This window comes from Zingiber officinale, chromosome 3B, assembly GCF_018446385.1.
Source record: "Zingiber officinale cultivar Zhangliang chromosome 3B, Zo_v1.1, whole genome shotgun sequence".
NCBI classification, from domain to species: domain Eukaryota; kingdom Viridiplantae; phylum Streptophyta; class Magnoliopsida; order Zingiberales; family Zingiberaceae; genus Zingiber; species Zingiber officinale.
In genome coordinates, this window is record NC_055991.1 from 106,455,174 (window position 1) to 106,470,377 (window position 15,204).

The following is a 15,204-nucleotide window of genomic DNA, read 5'->3' on the forward strand; positions in this document are numbered from 1 at the left end:
TTGCAGTTTTCTTGTGATATCTCATCTTGTACAGTTGGTACTAGGTTAGACATGTCCTTTATTATTTCCTTAAGAACAAATTTACTTATGAGCACTTGGTTCATTATATAGTCCTTTTCTAAAAATCAGTCATTGATGCTAACAATGACCTTCTGATTTTTAAGACTATAAACCTACTTTTGTTTATCTAGGATAACTTACAAACAAGTGAACTCCTATCCAACTTATCATTATCTCTCTTTAACATATATGCTGGATTACCTGAATCCGAATATGCTTCAAAATAGGCTTACGCCTATTCAGCAATTCTATATGAGTAGAGAGTTATGACTTGGAAGGCACTATGTTCACTTTCATTTTCAGAGTTTATCCTTAAAACAAATTTGGTAATTTTCTGAATAACTCATCATCTATCTAATTATTCCATAAGAGTTCTTTACCTTCTTTCTACTACACCATTCTGTTGGGGTGTACCAGATGCAGTTAGTTGGGATCAACTTCTGATAAGTGACTCCTAAAATCTCTCAAGAGGTACTTGCCACTACGATCTTCCATAGTGACTTTTTACTTTATTTCTCCACATCAACCTTGTACTCTTTGAACTAATCAAAGTACTTAGTCTTGCGGTACATTAAGTAAATTTATTTGTATCTTGAATAGTTGTCTATAAATTAGACAAAATATTCAATACTACCTCTTGTCTGGATAGTCATAGGATCACACAAATCAGAATGAACCAATTTCAACATATCTTTGACTCTATACCCCTTGGACTTAAAAGCTTCTTGGTTATTTTTCTTCCAAGTAAGACTCGCAGGTTGGAAAGATTTCCACTACCAATGAACCCAAAAGTTCATCAGCTACCAATGAATCCTACTCAAGTATAACCTAGCTTTATATGCCAAAGATATAATTGGTTCATTTCCGAAGGTTGCTTTCTCTTAAAATTAGAAGATGTGTTACTAATTTCCATTTGTTGCATCGTGGGAGTTATTGGATTATAAATTGTCAACCATCATACCAGAATAGATAACTTTCCTATTTTTCTTGATAACAACTTTGTTATCAAAATAGACACAATATCTATAATAGTTTAGAAACTGAAATCAGGTTCTTTCTAAACTTGGTACGTAAAGACAATTACTTAAAATCCATATTTTATTCTTATCAAAACATCTCCCACTGCAACAGCTACCACTTTTACAGTAGTGCCCATGTGGACGGTGATTTACCTTTCATTTAGTTGTCGGGTTTCTGGAACCCTACAATGAATTGCAGACATGATTAATGGCATCTTGTATCTACACTCCAGGTTCTGGTAGATAACACCACTAGACATGTTTCAACTAATGAATTAAATACACCTAAATTGTTCTTAGTTCTAAGAAGACAGCCTACCTTAATGTCCAAGTCCTATTTCCAATCATTACAATTGGGACTACTAAGTCTTTTTCTATAGTATGACTACTAGGGATTGACAAACATCCTAAGAATCACAAAAATATTTGGTCAAGATCAACTCCTTAAAATCTCCATGAATTTTGTGTATACAAAATCGAAGAGGAGATTTTATTCATTAATTTTATTATCTCGTCAACTTTACTTTATGACGAATAAAATTAATAGTTGATCTGTCTTTGATCAAATATTTGGTCAAAACTCTTTGAATTTAAAATAAAATATTGATTCCTCAAACAATATTATTTAAATTCACCAATACCTCAAACACCGTGAATTTTGCATGCCACGTTAGTGTGGACATATACAAATTCAACATTTATAAAAGGAGGGTTTTACCCATTAACTATCTTGTCAACGTATCTTTATGACAAATAAAATTATCTCAAACACCGTTAATTTTGTATGCCACGTTAGTGTGGACGTATACAAAATCAATCATTTGTAAGAGGGGTTTTAACCATTTAATTTTATTATCTTGTCAACCTAGTTTTATGATAAATTAATAGTTGGTTTCATTTGGTCACACAAATAATAGCAGTGACTCTGATGGGGAGGATACTATTAGATGTGTCTAAGTGTATACCATTACTTGACACTAAGTCCATTAATAAGATTATGCCCCTTCCGTTGGGGAAGATCACACGCTCTTAATTAACTTCCTATAGTCATCCAAAAATGGAAGTCTGTTCTAGTGATCCACAAACAAGCTCATCCGTTATGGAGGAAGGCACTCAGAGCCAACACGCAAGCTTGTTTGCATCACTTACAAACCAGTAATGGAGACCATGGAATTTATTTAAAAATCCCTCTCCCACTTAGTTATTTATAAACGAGGAATTTTAACTATGCTAGCCTACTAGTCATGTATACTAACATGAACACACAGCACAATATATAAAAGCAATAAATAGAAAATCTAATTTTCAACTATTATGGCTTTTATCTCTAGTTGTCCTCCGTGTGTTGTCATCCCAAGCTGCTGCCATATTTGGCCACCGCCACCGGGTCTAGCTGTCGCATCCATCTTGCTCCTAGTTCCGCTGCGCCTCTGGTCCTTAGAAGGTTCCACTCTTTGCAAGATTCGATCCGCGACATAAATAGAATTTTACATTTTGATCCTATATTCCATAAAAGGAATGTACATGTATCTAGATCAAAAATAAAATCCTAATAAAACTAAATACAGCTCCTGCTGTATTTTAATACAATCATGCACACACAGATAAATGCCCTTGACATGTCCAAGGGTCCAATCACACACATAATAACTAAAAGCCATAATAGTTGGATCCTGCATCCACAAAGTTAGCACATCCTACTATTAACCTGCCTAAATTATGTATGACATGTGCATAATTAAACTAATACCAAATACACAGAGGCAAAACCCTAGCTCTGATACCAATTGTTGGTTGCTACTCGGAAAGCCTATAGGTTCCACTGTACAAAAATTTTGTACAAAGGTCTGAACCTTTTCCTAGCTACCATGTGTTATTTTAAATTAAATTTTGGATCGCCTGCGGAACTTTACACGTTTGATCCAAAACTTAATCTATTTGTTCTTTTAGGTTTTGACTTGGATCTCCTGCGGAACTTAACACGTTTGACCCAAGTCTCCTTAAGTTATTAATTCCATTAAATATTAATTTCCATAAAAGGTTCCCAGTACTGACGTGGCAAGGCACATGGCCTTCTTGGATATGGGAGCAACCACCACCGACTAGACAAAACCTTTAATAGAAAGCTAATATTTAATTTCCTAAAATAACTTTAGGTTAACCAAAGAGAACAATCAAATCACAAGGAAAAGAAAGAAACAAGAGAACACAACTTCGAAAAACCATATTCGAAACACTAGAACGTAAGCCTCTTGTATTTGGTATTATTTCCATAAATAACTAGCATGATGCGGAAATAGAAATTACTAGTTATACCTTGTAGAAAAACCTCTTGATCTTCTACCGTATTCCTCTTCTTATCCCGGACGTCGTGTGGGCGACGATCTTCCAAGATGAGAACCACCACGCACCTTCTTCTTCTCCAAGCAAGGTTCGGCCACAAGAAGAACCACCTCCAAGGAAGAAGAACTTGATCACCACCAATGCTCCAAAGGATCTTCAAGATTAGGCTTCCTCCTCTTTCTTCTTCTCCTTCCTAGGTCCGGCCACCAACAAGAGCTCCAAGAGATGTATGGTTCGGCCACCAAAAGAGAAGAAAAGGAGAAAGGCTAGGGCCGACCACAAGAAGAAGAAAAGAGGGAGAGAAAAATAAAATATTGTCTCTCTTCAAGGCACCTTAACCCCCTCTTTTATAATCCTTGGCCTTGACAATTAAGGAAACTTATTAAAAATAATATCAATAGCTTTCCTTAATATGAATTAATGAGGAATTAATAAAAACTCCCCATTAAATTCATATGGCCGGCCACAATTTAAAGAGAAGAAAAAATTTCCAATCAACAAAAATTTCCTTATTTGTTCTTGTAAATTTAATTTCTCTTCAAAATCCCTTCATGGTTGATAAAAAGGAAATTTCTATAATTTTAATTTTATCAACATGTGGATAATATTTAAAGAGAAAATAAAACATCTCTCCAATCTACAAATAAGGAAAGAGATCTAATCTTTTTCTTTAATCTTTTGTAGATCTATTACAAGAGAGATATTTTAATTTTAATTCTCTTTAAATTATATCTTCCACATAAAAATTAAAATTAAATTTCTTTTTTAATTTAGTTTGGCCGGCCCTACTAGCTTGGGTTCAAGCTAGGGCCGGCCACCCAATTTTATACCTAGGCCGGCCCTAGCTTGTTCCCAAGCTAGCTTGGCCGACCCCTATTGGGTAGGTTTAGAAGGTGGGTATAGGTGGGTATAGAACTCTATAAATAAGAGGCTACGATAGGGACCGAGAGGAGGAATTGGTTTTGGTCTCCCGATAAAATTAAGCATCCCGTGTTCGCCCCGAACACACAACTTAATTTTATCAATGATAATTCATTCCACTAGAGAACTATCATTGAACTACCGCACCAATCCCAAATTACATTTTTGGGCTCCTTCTTATTATGAGTGTGTTAGTCTCCCTGTATTTAAGATATCAAATGTCCACTAATTAAGTGAGTTACTGACAACTCATTTAATTAATATCTAAGTCCAAGAGTAGTACCACTCAACCTTATTATCATGTCGGACTAAGTCCACCTGCAGGGTTTAACATGACAATCTTTATGAGCTCCTCTTGAGGACATTATCAACCTAGTATCTCTAGGACACAGTTTCCTTCTATAATCAACAACACACACTATAAGTGATACCATTTCCCAACTTATCGGGTTTATTGATTCAACGAACTAAATCTCACCCATTGATAAATTAAAGAAATAAATATCAAATATATGTGCTTGTTATTACATTAGGATTAAGAGCACACACTTCCATAATAACCGAGGTCTTTGTTTCTTTATAAAGTCAGTATAAAAGAAACGACCTCAAATGGTCCTACTCAATACACTCTGAGTGTACTAGTGTAATTATATAGTCAAGATAAACTAATACCTAATTACACTACGACCTTCCAATGGTTTGTTCCTTTCCATCATGGTCGTGAGCTACTGTTTATAATTTATAAGGTACTGATAACATGATCTTCTGTGTGTGACACCACACACCATGTCATCTACAATATAAATTAATTGAACAACTACATTTATCATAAATGTAGACATTTGACCAATGTGATTCTTATTTCTAGATAAATGTTTATACCAAAAGCTAGGCTTTTAGTATACACTCCAACATTATCTAGGGTTGGAAAAATGGAACTCAAAGAACAAAACTTCAAATAGCAAAGATCTTAGGTTAGGAGAATAAAAAGTCCAAGTCTTAGAGAGGAGGAGAATCCGGATCTAAGAGATCTTGAGAGATTAGAGAGGAGTTTTTAAGAGATTGGGAGAGAAAGAGATGTTTTGGAGAGTTGGGGGTGTGCGGAACATGGCCAAGATCTGGCCGTGTAAGGTAGAAAGAAGACTTAAATAACTCTCCTACACGGGCCGTGCAGATCCACACGACCTCCCCCTCTTCCTTCTCTGGATTCTTCGCACGGCTGTGTCTGGGACACGGCCTCTCCATCTTTCTTCTCGGAATTCTTTGCACGGCCGTGTTTGGGACACGGCCTAGTCCTTTTTCTCCTCGGGAGATCCTACACGGCCGTGTCTGGATGACACGGCCCAAGCACTTCCCTTCTCTGTAACCTTTGCCTGGCCGTGTATAGCACACGACCGGGCTCTGTTTTGCACCTAACCTGAAAACAAAATCAAAAGAATGCATCAAACTAAAAGAAATTAAAATACAAAACAAAACTAACTAAAAGAAGCCTTGGGTTGCCTCCCAAGAAGCGCTTGTTTAAGGTCTTTAGCTCGACTAAACTTGATCATTCACTTCTTTTCCTCGCCCTTGGAGGACAGATATACTTTTCATTTTTGTTGGGAGATCTTCTCCCAACATCTTCCACCACATTGTCTCCTTCGTTTGGTGGCCTTCCATGAGGATGGAAATTCCATTCCTCAAGTTTATAAATGCTTGTCCTTCTACAAGCATTTAAAAGAGACGAGACATGGTTAGAGATATTAGATAAATCATATTCCAACCTTTCCTTACCAATTACCAAAGAAAGCTTATGATTTTTGACATCAATTATAGCTCCAGCTGTAGCAAGGAAAGGTCTTCCTAATATGATAGGAATCCTGGGGTCCTCTTCCATGTCCAACACGACAAAATCTGTGGGAATAACATTCCCATCCACCTTTACTGGCACATCTTCTATAATACCCAAAGGGTACCTGCAGGAATGATCGACAAGTTGAAGTGCCATAGTAGTAAGTTTAATGTTTTTAAGACCTAATTTATTACAAATTGAATAGGGAATGAGGCTAACACTTGCCCCCAAATCACAAAAAGCTTTTTCAAAAAAAATCTTTTCCTATGTTGCAAGGAATATAAAAGCTCCCTGGGTCCTTTAGTTTTGGGGAAGTGTTCTTCTCCAAAATAGCACTACATTCCTCACTAGGCGCAATTGTCTCAACCTCTCCTCTTCTTCTCTTGTTTGACATGAGATCCTTTAGGAATTTGGCAAATCTAGGCATTTGAAGAATAGCATCAATAAGAGGTACCTCTACACAAATTTCCTTAACTTTCTCTAAAAACTTGCCAAATTCTTCATCTTTCTTGAGCATTGTAAGTCTCTGAGGAAAAGGGACAGCTTTGCTCTGATGGTTCAGTGGAAGAGTCTCTTCAACCTCAATGGTACTCTCCTCATTAGCTTGAATCTGATTTGGTATAAGAGGAGAGAGCTCTTCTTCTTTTTGTATCCCTTTTAGAGCAGTCACTTGGGAGTCTCCCAAGGTCCGTCCGCTCCTAAGCTCAATTCTATTGCAATGCTCCATAGGATTCACATCAGGTTTTCCTGGAAGTTGTCCTGGTGCTCTGGATGATGAGGAAGCTAGTTGGGCAATTTGACTATCCTGGATCTTTTGATGCTTTTCAGAATTATCCATTCTCTGAATGAGCTTTGCTAAATCTTGCTTCATTTCATTCTGACTTGAGATAATTTCTTCAAGCATCTTTTCAATATTTGACTTTGGTAAGCCTTGAGAAGATAGATGTTGAAAATTTTGTTGCCCAGCTTGAAAATTTGGTCTTGCCCCCATAGATGGTCCTTGATCTTGATTATTTCTGTAAGAAAAATTGGGATGACTCTTCTATCCAGGGTTATAAGTATTTGAGTATGGGTTGTTCTGCCTTTGATTGTAACTCATGATTGCATCACATTGTTCTAGTTGATTGATTTGTGCAGTGATAGCTCCCAATGGACATGAGTCATTTGAGTGCTCTGAACTCCCACATACTTCACAAGATGTACTAATAGCATTGACCATATTAGCACTAGTCCCCATATTCTCAAATTTCTTTGTAAGAGCGTCCAATTTTGCAGACAAAAGAGTGACTGCATCTACATCAAACTTCCCTGATGCTTTAATTGTTGGGTTTACAGAAGAATAGCCACCACTTCTTTCATTTGCCCATTGATGATGATTTTGTGCTACACTGTCAATAATTTCTTCAGCTTCATCTAAACTTTTATTCATAAGTGCCCCTCCAGTAGCTGAATCAAGGGACACTTTGGTATGATAGTTGATACCATTATAAAAAGTGTGCAACACTAACCATCTTTCCAACCCATGATGTGGGCATTGTCTGAGCATACTATTATATCTATCCCATGCTTCAAAAAGAGATTCTGAGTCAGTTTGCTTGAAGCTTGCAATTAAATTCCTCATATGAGCTGTTTTGCTTGGTGGATAGAATTTATCAAGAAACTATTGCTCACACTGCTCCCAAGTGGTGATGCTATTAGGGGCCAAAGAATTCAGCCATTGCTTTGCCCTGTCTCTTAAAGAAAACCCAAATAATAATAATCTAACTGCTTCTGAAGGAACTCCATTCATTTTCATGGTACCACATATTTTATAAAAGACCTCTAAGTGTTGATTGGGGTCTTCATGAGGTCCTCCACCAAATTGGTTCTGCTGCACCATAGATATAATTGCGGGTTTGATCTCAAAGTTATTAGCTTCCACTGAAGGTCTTGAAATACTAGATCGAAAACCCCTTGCATAAGGTGCTGCATAAACCTTGGGTGGTCTATTCGCCATGTTCAAATGTTCCTGTTCTTCAATTTGCCTTTGCAGAATTCTTCTTTTATGGAAAGTTCTGTCAATCTCAGGGTCAAAAGGAAAGAATTCCCCTGCAAAGTTAGATCTTCGCATACACAAGAACAAGATAGCAAATGACAATTCAACAGAAAAAGAAAAAAAATAAAAGAATCAAAAATGCAGAATTGAATTTGTACAAAAAGAATTAACAAGAAGTAAAAGTTATACAAGAAAGTAAAAATAGAAATCTAATGATTAGTTACAACTATGCAATATGAAAGGAAAACAAATGTTATGTTTAGTCTAACTCAATTGATAATTCCTAATGTTATAGCGCAGTCCCCGGCAATGGCGCCAAAAACTTGTTACGCTCCGCAAGTGTACGAAAATGTCGCAAGTAATATAAAAGATTATCGTATCCACAGGGACTGGAATAAGCACTAGAAATGCCTCAATGCGAATTAGCTAAACAACTATCCAACTGTTTCAAATGCAAAGTGAAGGTAAACAAATCTAATATTAAAGATCAACAAACAAGAGTTTAGTGTTTTGGGTTATGATAAGGGGAGATTCTAGGAGTTTCAGTTTCTTTGTAAGATTTCTTGAATGTAAATGGTTCACCAATTCTTATCCCTCAATTGCCAAACACTTATAGAAAGTTGCCGGTTCTCTCTTGCAATAGATAACCGGCTAAGGAATGAGAAATGTATCTAAATATGATCAATTAGACGTGAACCTACGTTGTCCTTACACAGAAGCGCACCTATTACTATGCCTTCCTCGGATATCAACATAGAAGCCCACAACTTATTAATCTATCAAGATACAAGAAACTAATCACAAGATCCATCTTACTCTCTTGAATATTCCTATTTCCTCTTCAAGATTATCTCTCAAACGTCCTTACACGGGCTTGCACCTGTCACGTGGATCCCTCGGATGATCGAGTGAGAGTTTATCTTTACTAAGTCCACAAGAAATCCAAACAATCAATCAAGAATGAGAATTAAGTATAAATCACTATTAATCATTCAAGATCTAATTGATACAAGCAAGACAATGTCATTGAAACAAGAAATTGGCAAATCCATAAGAGATTACATCAATCCATCATACAAATACTCCCTTAATCCTAGAATACAAGATCTACTCCATGAATCGAGGAAGAATACCCGAAGAAATAAAGATTACAAGCATTTCTTAAATCCCCAATCCAAGAAACCAAGAAAAGGGGGAAAGAGAAAACTTATATACGAAGAAGCCTCGTCTTCGGATCCAATCCTCGCTCCAGAGTCGAAATCATCAAGAACTCCCCTCGAATCGCCCAGAAATCCTCCCAAGAATGGGAGGATACCACCAAATCTTGCCTTCTCCCAAAGGGGAAGAGATCCCCTTTCAATTCATGAAGGAGGGTTTAAATAGAGGAGGAAATCGGGCGCCACACGACCCCATGACACGGTCGTGTGAGATTCACACGGTCATGTCCAGTTCCTTCTGCCACTGCAGTGTGACTCACAGCCGGGACCCTTCTGTTCTGGAAATGCTACACGGCGTGTGGTGCACACGGCCACCACCGCTGGCCTCGGAAAGCACTGCGTGTAGATCTACACGGCCATGTAAGGCATCTGCTCTAATTTCTTCAAATCAAACACGGCCGTGTGAGATTCACACGGCCATGTCCTCTTCCCTTCCTGTTAAAACTACACGGCCGTGTGTGGTACACGGCCTGATGCTCTCTCCCTTCAATTCCTTCCATGCTTGTCCGAGGACGCATAATCTTCACCAATTTCGACTCCTGTGTACAGAAAATGCACAAAAAGTAGATCTCCGAACCAAAAGAGTAAATATGCTAAAAGGAAAGCTGGAAGTATAAAAATGCATAGATCAAGCATGCTCAAAGTAAGTAAATGTGCGTAAAAATATGCATAAAAGAGTATATAATCTACGTACATCAGTGGTAACTCTATGCGAAAAGTCTTGGCGGGTCGGGTGCTTCAGGCGAAAGTCCTAGGGGGTAGCAACCCTAGGTGAAAAGTCCTGGTGTCGCGAACCAGGTGGAAGACTGGATGGGTCAGGAAGCGGGCGTCCAGCAGAAAGTCCGGAGGCAACGAGCGCCGAGCAAAAGTCCAGTCGATCTGGAGGATCGCACTGGCAACAGGTAAATCTCCTGACTGGAGTAGGTGAGGATGCGTTCCCCGTAAAGGGAACAGTAGGCGTCGGGTCGACCTAGGGTTTTCGGTCGGAAACCTGAAGTCAGACCCGGACAGTCCGAAGGCTGTCAATTTATTCGATAATATTCCATTATGTTCTAACTCTGTTTTGCAGGTAACTAACATTTTTATGCAGAGTTAGAAGTGATCGGGATCGGTCGACCAAACATTGGGATCAGTCGACCGAACCCACAAATCAGCAGATCAAATCTCCAGAGGTTGGGGATCGGTCGACCGAACCTAGGTTGGGTGTCGATTGGATCAGGCTGACTAGGCTGAGTTAGAAGAGCTTATCGGTCGACCGAACCTCGGATGGAGTTTGATCAGATCGAAGTGGAGCGAGAAGATCGGGTGGATCAGATAGGAGGGATCGCCTGATCGGTCGACCGAACCTTGGGATCGGTCGACCGATCCGTGTTGGGTCAAACTTGATCCTGAAGCTTGGGGATCTGGATCAGACTTTGCAGAGATATAAAAGGAGGCCTCGAAGTGCAGCTTGAACACAACTCTCGAACAGAAGATCTCCTGCGCTCTAGTGTGCTGCTCCGTACGCTTCGACAACGCCTTGCTGCTCCGACAATCAGCGACCACTCTTAATATATTGTATTTTGTTGGTATAATCTTTCTTTTTAAGCTCATACTTGTATTCATCTACTTGTAAAGATTTGCGCTATATAGTTGTTGCCCACCGGAAGCGGTCAACGACCGCGGGCCTTCGAGTAGGAGTCGAGATAGACTCCAAACGAAGTAACTTCTCGTGTCTTCTGTATTTGTGTTATTTCTTTTCCCCTGTATTTACTTTTACGATTCTGAAATCGATTGTGAAAGCCATGAGCACTATTCACCCCCCTCTAGTGCTTTTGATCCAACAGAGTCGTCTGCCATCGGGTCCGGAAGGGAGGTGGTTCGAGGAATCGCAAGAAGAAGAAGTAATCCTTCCAATGCTTATTGGAGGATGACATGTTTGTTAGGAACTTTCGAGTCGCAAAAACCGCTTTTTGCGTTGCGAAAACCCCAAAGTTCTTGCCACGGATCCGTGCAAAGATAAAAATTAACATATACATAGTTTTCTCCTAGATCTACACTAGATCTACATGGTAGAGATTATACCTTTGTAGGGAAGCCCTCCACTTATCCCGCTCATCCAAAAGGTGTCGGATCTCGAAGAGTGTCAAGTGAACACTCCTCTACAAGTATCCACACGGACAAAACGTGGAGAAAAACCACTTAGAGTGTGCTAGCACTCTTGGGTGGCTCGGCAATGGAGGAGAGGGAGAGATGAGAAGAGAGGAGGAAGAAGATGATATCTTGAATGAGCACTTGATTGCTTCACATAAAGTGGCCGACCACTTTTCTAGAGGTTTTATACCTCCATGTAATACCAAGAGTCATGGCTCTTGGTCTCTCTTATGAGGTGGCACACAATTATGTGGCCATGATGATGTGGAACACCATCATTGGCCAGCCCCATGCCAAGTCACAATGAGGTAGCATTTGGTCAAGTCAAACTTGACCGTTTATCTTCCCTCTCAAGTCAAGTCAAACTTGACCTATTTATCTCCCATGATTGATCAAATCTAACCATTGATTCAAATCAATTTGATTTAATGAATCTCTATTCATTGAATTAAATTGATTCAATGAGTCATAATCTAAATTAGACTCATTCAACACATGAATCAAATTGAGTCCAACTCAATTAGTCTAATTTGGATTACTCTTAATCCAATTTGGTTCATCATATGAACCTAATCCTCTTGGTCCATCATATGAACCTAATCTCTATCAAATTGCCCTTTGTGTGTGACCCTATAGGTTCTTGTAATGTTGGTAATACTCCTAAACTCATTTAGAAACATAAGTAATGAGCGATATCTAGCAACACATCATTACTACCTAAGTTACAAGAATGTTGAGATCCAACATCACCTTTGTGACTACTAATTGTGACTCTCACAATATATGATAATGCTCTTCTATCCTAGATATCTAAATTGATCAACTGAGACATAGACTGTGTCATCCTCTAATCAATTTATATCTCGAACTCCAAGTAGACTCACTCTAATTAAATATCATGATGTCACTCCCATCATATAGGAGGGATAGATCCCATCTACATCACTCACATCCCTCCGTATAATTTGTTACATATCCAGTAATCGTCTTTATAGTCCACCCAGTTATGGGTGATGTTTGACGAAGCCAAAATATGCAACTCCTTATGTAGGGAACCATGGTGACTTCAGGTCCAAGGACTCATAGTCATACTAATAGTCACATGAGAAAGTATATGACACTCATATAACGATCCATGATACTTTCTCATGGCGGGTCATTCAGTATACATTCTCCAATGCATACCCATGTGTCAACTTGATATCTCTTTATCCATGACTTGTGAGATTAAGTCATCGAGTTGACCTACATGCTAGTCTCAGCGCATTAACATTGTCCCTGAATATTAATACTTGACTAGGAATGATTAAGAGTAGTGTTCTCTATATCATCTCACTATCAATTCAACCAATCGATTGATATAGATAAGAACCTTCTACTCAAGGACCCTATTACACTAGTTATTTGGCACCAATACAAGTAAGTATAATAACCATAAAGAAATGCCTTTATAAGTATATAGGAATATGATACATCGAGTCCATATAACAATTATCATATGATTGGCTCTAGGGCCCTAACTAACAATCTCCCACTAGCACTAGTGCCAATCAGTGTAGGCTCTAAGGCCTAATGACCTAATGTGATCATCATGCTTTCTCTGTGCCAAAGCCTTGGTCAAGGGATCAACGACGTTAGGCTCTGTGGGTACTTTGCAAATCTTCACATCTCCTCTATCGATGATCTCTCGAATGAGATGGAAGCGCCGTAGTATGTGTTTGGCCCACTGGTGTGAGCGAGGTTCCTTAGCCTGCGCAATTGCTCCATTGTTGTCACAATAGAGCTCTATAGGATCTGCTATGCTAGGAATCACCCCAAGCTCAGTAATGAACTTGCATATCCAAACTGCCTCCTTTGCTGCTTTTGATGCAACAATATACTCGGCCTCTGTTGTAGAATCAACAACTGTGTCCTGCTTCGAACTCTTCCAGCTCACAGCACCGCCATGCAAGCAAAATACGAACCCAGACTACGATCTATAATCATCCTGGTCAGTTTGGAAGCTAGCATCACTGTAACCCTTTACAGCTAGCTCATCATCACCTCCAAATATCAAGAAATAGTCTTTAGTCCTTCTCAGGTACTTAAGAATATTCTTAACCGCTATCCAGTGACGTTCACCTGGATCTGACTGGTATCTTCTCGTCATACTCAAAGCATATGAAACATCAGGACGAGTACATAGCATTGCGTACATGATAGATCCTATGGCTGAAGCATAAGGGATCTTATCCATGCGGTCTCTCTCCTCTATAGAAGAGGGACTTTGAGTCTTCGGAAGACTCACACCATGTGACATCGGCAGAAATCCTTTCTTAGAATTCTGCATGGCAAACCATAGTAATACCGTGTCAATATATGTACTTTGACTTAAGCCAAGCAATCTCTAAGATCTATCTCTATAGATCTTTATGCCTAGAATACAGACTGCTTCACCTAAGTCCTTCATTGAGAAATAATTCCCTAGGCAAGTCTTTACAGACTGCAGCAAAGGGATGTCATTTCCAATGAGTAGTATGTCATCCATATACAATACAAGGAAGACAACTGTGTCCCCAACAACCTTCTTGTAGACACAGGGTTCATTTTCATTCTTGATGAAACCAAACTGTTTGATCGCAACATCGAATCGAAGATTCCAGCTCCGAGAAGCTAGCTTTAGTCCATAAATGGACTTATGCAGCTTGCATACTCTTCCAGTATGCTGTGGATCTACAAAACCCTCAGGTTGTGTCATGTACACATCCTCGAGTAAGTTTCCATTCATAAACGCGGTTTTGACATCCATCTGCCAGATCTCATAATCGTGGTATGCTGCAATAGCAAGCATGATCCGAATGGACTTAAACATCGCTACTGGAGAAAAGGTTTCATCATAGTCAATACCATGAATTTGCTTGAAACCTTTAGCTACCAAACAACCCTTATAGGTAATAAGTTCATCCATGTCAGTCTTTCTCTTAAAGACCCACTTACACCTAATGGGTTTGACGCCTTCAGGTGGATCAACCAAAGTCCATACTTGGTTGGTGTACATAGATTCCATCTCGGATCTCATGGCCTCTAGCCATGACTCAGAATTTGGTCTCATCACAGCTTCCTGATAGGAGGTAGGCTCATTCTCAACTAGCATAATGTCATCATGGTCAGACAAGAGAAATGAGTATCTCTCAGGCTGACGACGTACCCTATCAGACCTGTGAAGAGGTAGGTCTACTTGAATTGGTTGTTGTTCCTCAACTCTTTGTGGAACAATCTCATCATCCACAATATTTTGTGGTTCCAGTTCAACTTCCATCAAGGCCTCAGTGCTATGGTCTATATCTTGAACTTCTTCAAGATCGAACGCACTCCCACTAGTTTTTTCTAGAAACAAAGTTCCTTTCTAGAAATACCCTAGTCTTAACCACAAACACTTTGTGTTGACTGGGAATGTAGAAGTAATATCCCTTCGTTTTCTTGGGATATCCAATAAAATAGTACTTGTCAGATTTGGGTCCCAGTTTGTCCGAGACTTGACGTCGAACGTAAGCCTCACAACCCCAAATCCTCATAAAAGTCACCTGGGCATCTCTCCCAGTCCATATCCTATGTGGTGTCTTTATCACAGCTTTGGATGAAACACGGTTAAGTGTGAAGGCTGCT

At 39.1% G+C, this 15,204-nt stretch overlaps 1 non-coding gene across 1 annotated transcript; it reads left to right on the forward strand.

Moving 5' to 3' along the window:
• The first annotated feature begins 7,691 nt into the window (after nucleotides 1-7,691).
• LOC121968901 lies at nucleotides 7,692-7,797 on the forward strand. The gene has a single exon (XR_006108418.1). It is a non-coding gene; the product is annotated as a small nucleolar RNA R71 (small nucleolar RNA).
• Nucleotides 7,798-15,204: the final 7,407 nt, after the last annotated feature.